Source organism: Bubalus bubalis, chromosome 11 (genome assembly GCF_019923935.1).
Source record: "Bubalus bubalis isolate 160015118507 breed Murrah chromosome 11, NDDB_SH_1, whole genome shotgun sequence".
In the NCBI taxonomy this organism is placed as follows: domain Eukaryota; kingdom Metazoa; phylum Chordata; class Mammalia; order Artiodactyla; family Bovidae; genus Bubalus; species Bubalus bubalis.
In genome coordinates, this window is record NC_059167.1 from 25,841,968 (window position 1) to 25,851,801 (window position 9,834).

Here is a 9,834-nt window from a genome sequence, read left to right on the forward strand (position 1 = left end):
TTCCAAGGAAAGGTCAGTGAATGTCTACCAAGGTGTGAAAACCAAACTAGAAGAAAATAAAAATAATTCACTTGATGGAGAAAGCAGCAGAGGCCCAGAGACGGCAAATGGCTTACCCAAGTTTATACATCTGGGTGGCAGAGATAATACTCCTATCCAGGTCTCCAGATTCCAAGCTTAAAGCTTTTCTACTTTATCCAATCTTAATCCATACTAAATGAAAAGAGCCAAGAAACAAAAGACCATTTACTATATGACTCCATTAATGTCTAATTTCTATAAATCGCAAAACTACAGAGACAAAATACAGACAAGTGGTTGCCTGGAGCTGAGGGCAGGAATAGGGGTTGGGCTAACGGGCAAGAGGGCGCTTTCTGGAGGCAAAAATGTTCTAAAATTGGATTGTGATAACTGTTGTACAACTATATTATTTTTGTTTAGTCACGAAGGCGTAACCCCATGGACTGTAGCCCACCAGGCTCCTCTGTCCATGGGATTCTCCAGGAAAGAATACTAGAGTGGGTTGCCATTTCCTTCTCCAGGGGGTCTTCCCGACCCAGGGACTGAACCACATCTCCTGCATGGGCAGACAGATTCTATACCACTGAGACACCAACTACATAAATTTACTAAATTTGAATGGTGAATTTTATGATATATAAATTAAACTTCAATCAGTTCAGTTCAGTCACTGTCATGTCCAACTCTTTACAACCCCAATGAACCGCAGCATGCCAGGCCTCCCTGTCCAATAAACTTCAATAAAGCAATCCAAAAAATTACTAAGAAAGAACTCAGATTTTAGCTTCACAACTGTGGAGCTCTCAGAAAATTTTATGTCAAAAAGAAGTACTAAAACATGAAGAAACCAGCCTTTTTCCAAACTTCAGATCCTTTTCCCTTCAGATTTTTCAAAAGTTAAATACCTTACTTTCTAACCTTATATTTGATACGGAAAGAGAAGGTGACAGGCACTGAGCAAATATACACAGAAAAAACATGCACATTTCCTGCAAAAACACTTCAGTTGTTGATCATTATTTCCTTTTAGGTAGGATTCTGCATGGCTCTAAGTGAACTTCTAGACAGTTATAGAACAGAGAATGTGCTCTTATCTAACAAACTGCTCCAAGACAGAGTTCTTCGTTGATTTCATTTTCACCATTATAATTTGTGCCATTATAAACACTAATAACAGGAACCATTCCTAACTGCATATTAGCAAGTTTCTTTAGTTTATTATTTGTACATCCTTATTAGGTATACAACTCTTTAGCCTACTCAGCACAAGAAGCATAGTCCTCATTTACTCACAAATTAAAAATAACATTATATCATTCATTCTATGAATGCTTTACACCTGTAAATATCAAGCTGGTAATCTACTGCTTGGATCTTAAAAACAAACAGTTCTAACTGGTTAAGGCCCAGATGTCCATAATCATGTTAGAGGAAGCAGTCAGAATTACTCAGTAAATCTACCTTTCTCATGCCACTGAGGCTTATTTCACCAATGCTAAAGACTTTTTGACTCAAGAGCTTTAATTACCACCTTCTAAACCCTAAAATTTCAATAACTTTCTAAAAGATAAAGAAAAATTTGAAACTTGCAAAAAGAAAACAAAATATTTACCATGGCTTAAGTTCTAATTTTAAAGAATATATTTTTCTCAAAATTACAACCTTTTGTCATTTGGTAACTGACTGAATTAAGTAGTTACTCACAAAACTCAATACATACAAAAAAATTACAATCTCTACTGAATATATCTCTTTCAGGTACAATTCCATATGTTACAGAAATTGAATCAGTCAGATCTCTAATGACTAGGGCCCTAATCATCAAATATACACTTTCTCCTTGTGAATATTCCACAATAACTGGCTTAAATCTGCTAAAACTACTCCCATGAAAGGAGAACATTACTGTCCATTTTCGTTTCAGAGCTGTTCTCTTCAGTGGACATAGGTTCCTACTGTTTGGGTTTGTTAGTTTTTGTTTTTGTTTTTTTTTTAACATTAAATTATTCAAATGAGGCAGACAAAGGAGGTAAAGAGACATTCTAAAAAGCAATTCCGTGTAGTCAGAAACTCCATGGACAAAGACAGAAATAACAGAGAAGGCATAAGACTGCATTTCAAGAAATGGAAGAAGGGACTGCCATGTATTTAACAGTAAGCAGAACAATAATATGACTGACACAGGACTCCTAACAATGAACCAACACCTCCCATATCCCTCTTTATACAAAATCATTAATAAATGATTAATAGTGAATTGGGATTCCCTGGTAATTCAGTTGGTAAAGAATCCACCTGCAATGCAGGAGACCCCGGTTCAACTCCTGGGTCGGGAAGATCCACTAGAAAAGGGATAGACTACCCACTCCAGTATTCTTGGGCTTCCCGGGTGGCTCAGCTGGTGAAGAATCCACCTGCAATGGGGGGAGACCTGGGTTCCATCCCTGGGTTGGGAAGATCCCCTGGAGAAGGGAATAGCTACCCACTCCAGTAATCTGGCCTGGAGAATTCCACAGACTATATAATGGGGTTGCAAAGAGTCAGACACAACTGAGTGACTTTCAATAATTAAACCCCACATCAACCTGAATTTCTTCCAGTCTCTTGCCTACTGCTGCAAGAGAATGAGGCCATTATAATAAAATTATTGTTAACATAAAAGCTAATGTTTTACCAGGAAATATTCTATGAACTCTAAGAAAGGAAAAAAAAAAAAAAAAATCCTGCAAAGGTGGCAAACTCCCAGATTTTTCACCACTGTTGGAAAAGAAGACAGATGATAAACAGGGAGATGAAGAGAGTGGATGGAGTGGAAAAAACTGAAAAAGAAATCTCCCTCACCTCTAAAGAAAGCAGGTTCATCAACCAGTACATCCCCTCTCTCAGTCTCCCACACTTCACTGGTCCCAAGCTTACCTAAGGCTGAGACAATGAATGAAATATAAAAGCTACAAACTATATTTTTCCACCTTTACTATTTATCAAGATATTACAATAAATTAATTTTAAAAACTGTAAAAGTTATTTTAAAAGCTAGCTTATGGAATATTAACTCATTTAATAACACTGGAATGCTTTTACAGCTTGATGGTTTGTAAATACCATTTTTACTACAGACAAATTTATTCTAAAGCTCTAGGTATTAAGTCATATTAAACGGCATTTATCTCATTTGAGTGATATAAACAGCCCGCCATAAATTAGTAAAAATTTAAAACTCGTTCATGGTTCAGTAACAGTCTTAAAAAAATAAGATGTACACAGACACAAAACAGGTTCATTTTAGTTATATATTTGAGGTAAATCAAATAGAACAACCTTCCATTTTCCCTTCACTTGTGTTCATTTACAAACAGAAAGCTACAGCATTTACAACTCACATGATGTAACACTTCTCATAACTGAGATGCTAAAATAAACATGAGCTTAATGTCCCATTTACATCAAAGATTAACATCAATATAGTTTATTATTTTCTAATATGAACCTTATTTACACCTACCAGTCATTGAGACTGTGACAAGTAGAAACATTAAGCCTGATCTTCTTAACGTAAATATGTTAAATCATGTTTATTCAGTTTATCCCTGAATTAGTTTAATTTCCAAAAAAACCCCAAGTTCTTAGATACAACAAATACAGGAGAGCATTTCAGGAGTGATCTTCAAAGCTTTATTCCAGTGCTTAAATGAAGAAGTTATACTATAGAACCAATACAAAAGAAAAGAGAATGATAGCAAAGGCAAGTTTGAATTACATCTGTTCTAGCCTTATTTGTCAATTTGTCAATTTTTTTAAACTTAAAATTCAACACATTTCCTCGTCACATGTTCTTTTCTGACAAAAAATTATCACAAAAAGATATTTTTTAAAAGTAGTAAATGAGTGTAATATTGGGTTTTTAGAAAATAAAGCCTATATCTTAAAAAACGTAAATGAAATTAACTCAATAGCTCTACTTTCTATAAAGAGCATGAATAACTCTTGTACTGAAATACACGGCCTAATCCACAAGCCATATTTGCTCTTCTTCCATTGAAAGAAAAATCTAGAGTACTGCATAAAGTCCATATGGGCTTTATCTTTAAAATATTATACAGACTGATATAAAGTCATTTAATCAAGGAAGAAAAAAACTATGCCAAGTAAATGATATGGTTCATTTTATTGGTTTGATTCCTAATTATCCCAAAGAGAAAATCACAGGATGATGGAGGATGGTTGGAGAAGGGGAGATGTAATCAGGAAAGTATAATGTAGAGAGAAAGGAAGGTTGAGACTTGAGACTAATCTGTTAAAAATTTATATACATATATATACCCATATAACCTTCTTCTGCTCTGAATTTTAAGCAGTCTTTTTTAAAAGAATCAGTCATAATTATTCCTTACTTTTAGACATGTTTCTTTCATTATAACAAGCTACAATTCAATAGTACAATTCAATATCAATTCAAACTGCAAAACCATATACTATATGGTACAGAAATATAAGCCAGAGAATCATCAACAGGAGAACCAAGGGAAACTTGGTATTGATCCTCTAAATCCTATATCTACAATACTACTGTTGACTACAGAAGACTGGAGATTGATATCTCATTTGAAAAGTACCAATAGGACTAGTATTGATGCCTGAGTAGAAAAATTATGCTGGTTTCAGAGTTGCTTAGAATCTCAATTTTGTTTTAAGTAAAGAAATTTAATTACATGTTTATTTTTACATTTGCTTTTATGATTATGAAATGAAAATGCTTTTACTTTTATAAGTGTGCTATAATATGAAATGGGCATGTTCACCATTTAATTAAACCAAGAGATTTACTAATACTGTGCAGTGAATTAAAAAGAACCATTAAAGAAATGAAAAACATATATGAAAATATTCTAGAATATCTTATTAAACTGATTAATTTATAGCATTAACTTTTTAAAAACAGTAAACACCTCACTATTCTGTATCTCACAAATATTTTCATTCCTTTCAAAGAATCTACTTTTTTATTTTACCACCACCGAAATTCTATTTACACAATGAATAGCAACGGAGAACAGCCCAACTACTACCCTCAGAAAACTAAAATATTCTGATTTTAATATACACACAATCAATCCTAACCTCGAATTTGAAGAATATGTGAACCGTAAGAAGTAAAATCAAAACTGATTGCAGTTCAGAAACCTAAATAAAGTGCCACAGATCAAAAAAATTACTGCTCATATTCAAACATACAAGTTCAATTTCACAGATCAGCTGGACTCACTGCATTATATTGCAGGAGAGAGATGTTAAGAAGTGATCTTGGGATCCTGCTCTCCAGATGTTAAAGGACCCATTTTTTTTTATTGCAATTACCTTTACTTTTGATAAATACCTAGCTAGTATTTATTAGTAAATAAATACCTAGCTATTGATAAATACCTAGCTAAATACTTGATATCTTTGCTCTTATAAGACTCTACTTGAAGCTCTTTTGAAATGTTAGGACCATAGATATTATAAAGAAAAAACTTAAGAAGATACAACATGCACAAAGGGTTAACAGATACTGCTTCCTTTCTGATGCAATGCGTAAGAAGTTTAAGAAACTGTTATCATATACCCTAAGTTTGGGGACATACTTTCAGAGGTTTAAAATGAGAAATTTAACAAACCTTATGCATTTATTTTCAGATCACGAAAAAAACGTCTAACTAATTTGTAATATACAATATATATACTCCACAAGTAACTATTGACAGATAAGATATATATCCATTATCAATTCCCTTACTCCTTTAACTAAAAATTAAATTTCTCTTTCTTCTGGTCATAAAAATCTGGTTTGGGGTGTTTGAAAAAGTTCAAACATATATTAAGCCATGCTTTGCTTTGGCACTAGCTCCCCCTCCAGACCAACCTACTGATATAACGGGCACTTAAAAAAATAAACAAGGAACACAAGTTTTTCCAAGCCACTAGTGATTTAACAATTCACCACTTTTAAAGACACTCCAATGCCTTAAAATAACTAGTTAAAACTTGTAACCAAACACTGCAGAATGTAATCTAAGTTACTGTTTTTCAATTCTATCTCTCAAAACTGACTTGAAGGAAAACAACTTTAAGTGTCTATTTCAATTTAAGAACATCCTAAAGTACAATCTATATAATGCTATGTTTTATGGAAATTATTTTGAATCACTGTCTTAATAAACCACAAGATATTCTTCATGTTAACTCACTACTTGATCAAAGACACATTTTTGCATCTGTTTCTGCTATCTATGCAACTTTCATTCCAGCTGTTCAGCAATTTAAGTAGAATTCTCAGTTTATAAAGCAGGAAAAGGAAAATTCACGCCTCCAAACCACCCTTCTATGTTCCTTAAATCCTATTCATTTCTAACCCCCTGCATTTTTACATACTAAGCTATAAAATCATAATTTCAAATCTTTGAATTCCCACCTTATCCTTACTATTGTAGTAGGTATAAATCAAACTAAGATTTACTATGTGCATTTTATGGTATATTTCACAAGGCTAGCAATGTACAAGGCTTTATCATACATCATAGGATTTCAGGTTAATTTTAAGTTACTTTCAAGAGAGAATACAACTTACTCCACTACTTCAGCATAACTCTATAATACTGCAAATCTTTCTCCTAAAAAGTCTTCTATATGATGCATTCTTTAAAAGAAATATGCATAAAAACAAAAGTTAATTAAGAAAATAAATATGCACTTATCCCCAAGAATAACAAGGGAGCAAAAAACCGCAATTAAACCTTGCTTGCAGTTTCTAAAGAGAACCAAGCCAAAGTTCAGTTACTTGTGATGAGTTTAACTGTAAACTGAGAGAAAACTTTTGTCGAAATTTCCTCTGCGTTACCTTGAGCTTTGGGGTGTTTCTACAGGAGATTCTGGCTTGCCTAGGTCCACACTCTTGAGCTGGATTAAGTCCACTGTAAACTAACCGAAACATGGGAATAAGAAATAACACCCTGCTCTATCCAAGGCCTCACTCAAACGCTAAAGCTCACCAGGGATAAATTCTAACCATGACACTGCCATTTAACTTAAGAAATACACTGCGTCTCTGACGTTATGTGTGGCTGAAGATTGCAATCCCCACTGTGATGAAAAAAAAAAAAAAAACAGGTGCTGCACAGGACAGCCCACTCACTCTTGCAGGACAAACCTCCTTTAACTGGAGATTAAATAAATAAATATTTAAGAACTCATTTAACCTTCCCAAATAAGTTTGGAGCTCTAAAGCCGCCAGCTCATCATTTCCACGTCAAACGAGGGTGCAGCGGCACTCAAGCCATGAAACTGCCCTGGCACTGGCCCCTCGCCGGGAGCGGATCTTTGCACGGGTCCACTCCCCAATTTCCTCCCGGAGAACCCCTCAGAAAAGCTCTTAACGCACAAGCATGCTAGTCCCCACAGTCTGTGACACCAGAGAGCGAATCGCTGGAGAAAGGGCAGGTAAGAGCAGAGAAGAGGGACACCTCCCACCCCCGCCCCCATCTCCTTTCCTCGGTTTCGGCCCCTGCCCTAACCAAGGATGCGCGACGCCGAGGGCAGCAGCCGAGCCGCTCCACGCCCCGGCCGAAGCGGCAGGCGTCCCTAGTACCCTATCGCGGCCCCCACCTCCCACAACCCCGGCGGCCGCGCAAAGGCACCCATCAGAGGGTCCCGGGGGCTCCCTCCCCACTTTCCCCGGAGCCGCTGCATAAGCAGCAGCAGTGGCAGCAAAAGGCCCGGGGGTCGCCTCGGGGGAAAGAGAGCTGCAACGGCCGGCAGGCACCTTCCCGGAGCCTCCTGAGATCCCGCGCTTGCCCACCTCCAGACCCCGGGGCGCGCGGGGCCCGGCTCCCAAACGCCCCCTTACCCGAGGCGGGAGCAGAGGCGGTCTCCGCCGTTCCCCAGCAGCCGCCGCCGCTACAGCCCTCAGCCGCAGCTGCCCCGCGCTGGGGAAGTGGGAGGGGTGGCTGGGTGGAGGATGCTACTCCCTACTGAAGGGAGAGGAAGAAACGGAAACAGGAACCGCCGCCGTCGCTGCTTAACGGAGCCTTCGGCGCCACTGACTGAGGGAAAGCGCGAGGCGGCGCGAGCCAAGCAGTCGCTGACAGCGCGAGACCGAGCGCGAGCCGGGTCCCGGGCGCGCGACCCCGAGCAGCGCCGGCCCCATTCCGCGAGGAGAGGAAGGGTACGGGTCGGCCGAGGAGCGGCGAGGGGCGGGGGCCTGGAGCAAAGAGAACCGGGCTACTCGGGTCTACCGGAGATAACACGCGCACGCGCCTGAGCGGCTCTGACCGCGAGCGCAGGCGGGGAAGCCTCGGCTAGCGCAAGCGTGCCCGCGCGAATGGGAGAGCGCGCCCCCTCAGCGTCCCAAGCTTCTGGGAGAAGGCGCGCATGCGCTGGCCACTGCCTCCTACGGCGACCCCCGCCTGTGCCAGGGCTTCTCCCCGCCCCCTTCTCGCCGCGCCCGTGGACCGAGTAGCCGCAGCGTCCGACTGCCGGGCTGGGCCGCGGGCTACAGCGAGACGGGGAGCCTTCTAGCAGGGTCGGCAACGCTGTGCGCACGGGCGCTGACTCCGACACGAGTGTAGGCCGCCCTCTACCGCTTGAAGGCCAAAGGCTGAAGGAGGCGCGAGCGGAGCCGGGCTTCCCCACTCCTGGGAGCGCCACCTCCGGGGAATGCCGTATTCTCAACCGCCGGGAAACGGATTGGCCCGTGCCAGTTCAGCCCGCGGCCCTTAAGTACCACTGGTACTGGAGATATGAAGCAGGCTCCTTGCTACTTTTTAGGAGTGATCGCTGCTGCTCAGCCCCCGTAGCGCAGGTCTGGCCGCTCCGCTGCAGCTTGCAAAACACGATCAGAGAATGGCATCGCACTCCCATGCGAATAGTGAAGCCCGGTTTAATCTTGTGAGAGCAGGTCTTCCACATTCGCCGGGACAGAAAGACCCCTCCCCCATGAGAGCCTGGGTTCGGTGCCTGGCCTCTCCCCCGGACCCGCGGCTGCAACAACCCCTCCAAGGCGGAAGTTTATTCAGTACGGGAAAGAGAACATGGGGCGGGGGAGGGAGCTTTTCCCTAGGATGCTTCCTACCCGGCTCGGACTCGGAAAAATTCCTGGCGCCCGCGATGCAGAGCAGTGGGCCGAAGAGCTAGCCCAGTCCAGCCCTGACGGCGAGCTGAGCCGGAGGAGCTGAGCGCGCCGCCCCGGCACACAAAGTAGTCGCGAGCCGAGGCGGGGGGTGCTACGGTGGCCAATCAGAGACACGAACCGCGTGAGTGGAGTGCGAGTCAGCCAATCGGAGGGCGGGAGGATGAGCTTCCCGTACCGAACTCTTCCCTGTAGCCTCCGGACCCAGATCCCAAGCCTGGGTGCAATACCTTGAGAAAGCGAAATGGTGCCCGTAAAGACAAGAATGACTTCTCTAGACTTGGATATTTTTAAGTAAATGCCTTGGGAACCTATCACAGAGCGAAGATCGGCGGTCTTTTAGATGCCAAGTATGAAAGGATCACAGAAAAGAGATTTAAGAGGCAGTGGTGGGCTGCCAAGACTGCAATCTGCCTAATAATAAATTTACAATATTTGTTGACACCTCTTTAGAGTCCAGAAACTGTATTACAGAAATACAAATAAGATGCTGCTAATTCAAAAAAAAAAAAAAAAAAAAGGTTCCCTGTCCTCGAGAAGTTTAGTTTGCTCTGAAAGAGGTTTGCTGGACCTTGCAACGGGTTTTTATCATCAGCTCTTTAAAGAAAAAGCTCTCAGTTAAGTGGTAGTTTCCAGTCATTTTTATGATTGTC

General features: G+C 41.1%; 1 protein-coding gene across 7 annotated transcripts in view; it reads right to left on the reverse strand.

Moving 5' to 3' along the window:
- FUT8 (fucosyltransferase 8) overlaps positions 1-9,256 on the reverse strand; it is a 330,583-nt gene extending 321,327 nt beyond the window's left edge. For 4 of the 7 annotated variants that reach the window (XM_006072126.4, XM_044924841.2, XM_006072123.4 and 1 more), the window contains exon 1: positions 7,901-9,076. The gene's annotated coding sequence lies outside the window, so the exon portion shown is untranslated. Of the gene's footprint in view, positions 1-7,900; positions 9,077-9,124 lie in introns of those variants that run through there. The other 3 variants (XM_006072125.4, XM_044924842.2, XM_006072122.4) reach the window with 2 other exon arrangements.
- Positions 9,257-9,834: the final 578 nt, after the last annotated feature.